This window comes from Panthera tigris, chromosome X (genome assembly GCF_018350195.1).
Source record: "Panthera tigris isolate Pti1 chromosome X, P.tigris_Pti1_mat1.1, whole genome shotgun sequence".
Lineage (NCBI taxonomy): Eukaryota > Metazoa > Chordata > Mammalia > Carnivora > Felidae > Panthera > Panthera tigris.
The window spans coordinates 29,814,907-29,818,223 of record NC_056677.1 but is presented as its reverse complement, the minus strand read 5'-3'; the positions used below and the strand labels follow the sequence as shown (position 1 = coordinate 29,818,223).

Sequence of the window (3,317 nt, the reverse complement as noted above, 5' to 3'; positions counted from 1 at the left end):
AGTTATTGCCACAACAATAGGTGTACTGATATAAATCTTCTGGGGTTTATAACTGAAAGTTTATAGCTGGAGGTTGGCTAGAGGTTGGCTATACTAATCATGCCTGGTCTCCTGAACAGGTGTGGGAGTGGGCTGTATGTCAGTTGATCTAGGATGGCCTAGGCTGGAATGACTGGAAGTCCTTAACTCTGTCTAGATGTGTCTTATTCTCTAGTGGTCTATCCTGGACATATTCACATGGCAAGAGACGACAAGCCCCACTGCTGAAGTTCACTTCAAACCTCTGCATTCACTCACCCATGCTAACATTCCATTGACAAAAATAAGTCAAGTTGTTGAGCCCAGACTCAAGCGACAGGGTAGATCAGCCCACTAGTGATGGGAGGACACTAAAAATGGATTATTGTAAACGGCCCGAATAGAGCGAGGGGTAAAAAAATGAAGTTATTATAATCTACTATAACATGTCAAACACAGCAAAGTGCCTATAAGACAGAAGATTCAATAAATGTGTAACTCTTACTACTAGGTTGATCCAAATGAAATTATCATTTTTGTAGATAAAAATGATCAAATATCACCAATTTTATATGATTCAACCTCAAATTACCATTACAACTTCCCATAAAAAAAGAATTACCATCTACAATTTTCAGTGGAAGAAATTGAAGCCTAATTAATTTTCAAGGTTACTCAGCTAGTAAATTTTAGTCTTTTATTTCAATGTAGTCTTCTGACTCTAAATCCAGGTGTCTTCTCTTACATTACAGCTGCATTATGAGATGCTTGGTGATAGATAAAATATTGCAACTATGATATGAGTTTATATATAACACAGAGTCATAATTTCCCAACTTTTTAAAAAACGGGTTTTAATTCACTTTATTCTTCTCATATAAAACTATGTAGTGACCACAGCTGGAGTCAGGGACCTTACAAGATGGTCAGTGAATTCATCATTGAGAGACTTGGTGAATAGTCTCTTTCCAGAGGTGGGAGGTGAGATAACTATAGGTCTTGGAAATGGCATCAAAAGTGGCCTTGGTGAAGTTACTCCCCATGGCAATGCAGCCTCTGATTGAGGTGTAGCAGGTGTCATTTCCGGCCATCATCAGTAGCTTCTTGGGCAGTGCCTCTGGGGGCAGCGATGAGGTACACCAGCACGGAGCCACAGCGGCTGGTCACCTTGCATGGGACAGTGTGGGCCTTGCCCTGATCTTGTTCCCCCAGGAGACTCACTGCATGGGGATGATGGAAAGCTTTGCCAGGAGGATGGCCTCATGGATGGAAGTGGCTATCTTCTTGGAGCACTTAACACCCAGACCAACCTGTCCCTTGTAATCTCACATGGCAACAAATGCCTTAAACCTGGTCCACCAGCCAGCGTGGGTCTGCTTTTGCACGGGCATAATCTTCAAAACCTCGTTTTTCAGGGATGCCCCCAGGAAAAAGTCCATGATCTCAGAGTCCCTGATCAGCAGGGAGAAGAGAGAGATCTCCTCCAGTGGACTTGATCTTCATGTCCTTGACCAGGTGGCCCATCTTGGTGATGGGGACCCACTCTTTGTCCCGAACCTTGCCCTGGGGAACCTCGGTCCAGACCATAGCTGGACTGGGTCGCAGATGCCACTGCTGACATCTCTGCTGAAGCCCAGGTGGCCTTCCAGGGCCCTCCAGGGCCTTCTGCAGCACCAGCGTCATCTGCCATTTAGTGTTTTCTCAGAGAAGAGGCTAATTTCTCAACTCTTTATCCTCATAAAACTCATGCCCTGCTAGTGAGTACAGACATCTGAAATACCTGGTCTTTTGCCAACAATAACCCTGTAGCATTCCATCTCCTGGTTACTAGCTCCTAGAAATAGAAACGAAGCTGGTAGTAGCTAAATGCTATATTACTACTCTTAGAAAAGCCATGTCAAAAGCACTTGTGAATTTGTGAGTTATAGCTAATTACATTATTTTGTGCCTGTCTCACTTATAGTTTCCTAAACACGGTGGCTATGATATTTTTTCACATTTATTTCTTGTTTGTATATCTAATTATATTTTAGCCAGTTAAACAAATACATTCTGTATAAATATACATTTGGATTATTTTTACATATGTGCCTATAACATATTTAGCATTAAACTATGCATCACAATGTTTCTAGAGATGCCCTGTGTATTGTCTTTCACATGGCCTGTACTCAAATTGACTAGATTAGTAAATAGACATATAGTTACAAAACAATTGATTTCCCTGTGTGTGGATTTGGGTCAATCAATTAAATGAACACCCAAATCAAATTATCCTTACATTTACAAATCATGTTTCATATAGCTGAGATGGAGAGAATATTTATAAAGACTAATAAACTATTAAAGCTCCTCATTATCATATATTACTGCTGAATTAAGTTTCCTTATCTGTCAGTTAGTATCTTATTTACAATACATCCAATTTCATTGCCCCCACCTCCCTTCCTACTCCCACTAAGGTCAAGATTATTGAAGGATTCTTCATTCTCTGAAAAACTGGTAATTTTGTGGCTCCAGAATTGTTGCTTAATACATTTTAAATTAAATGATTACGCTGATTTATTTTGTTGGTGTTGTCAGATCAAGAAGGACATATATTTATTACTAGTGTGAAAAGCCATCACATGCTATCAGCACTAGTGATGCACTAAAGACTCACACACTCCTTAAGCACTCCTTTTTTTTTTTTCTGCTCTGAGCCTGAAAAATGTGTGTACATGGAACACCTGCCATATGCCACCTAATGGAAGTGACAGAAGAGGCCATCACAGGGTCTATAACTGATTCTTATTTCTGTCTTGTACTAGTTAGGTGACTTTGGGAAAGATATTTAAATTCTGCATTCTTTCTCTAATAATTTGTATAAGCTCTAACTCAGTGTTACTTGGTATCAAATGAGATCTTGTGTACATTTAAGTGCCACACAGTAGTTGGTCAGGCTCTGAACTGCAGAAACCAGAGAGTCATCTGAGAGATATCTGCTTATACATCTAGTGAAAGAGAAAATGAAAAGCAGCCCACACAGCCTGTAAAGCTGAGGAAGTTACCAATCAAATCTTCCAGTTATGGTACTTTATTTTAGGGGGTTTCTTTTTTTACATATTATAATTACCACAGATTATTTTGATTTGAGAATGTAGACTGCAGTATTTTTTAAACTTCTTTTTTACTGTGATACAGCAAGTAATGCATTTTTATTTTAGATCATTACACACATGCTGCACACATACATACACATCTGAAAGAAAAGTTTCAAAAATTGTTGCTACCTGTGTTCCTGTCTAATACTTTCTACA

General features: G+C 39.4%; 1 pseudogene; it reads right to left on the bottom strand.

Moving 5' to 3' along the window:
• Positions 1-901: 901 nt before the first annotated feature.
• Positions 902-1,701, bottom strand: LOC102951699 (annotated as a pseudogene).
• Between the last annotated feature and the right edge of the window lie 1,616 nt (positions 1,702-3,317).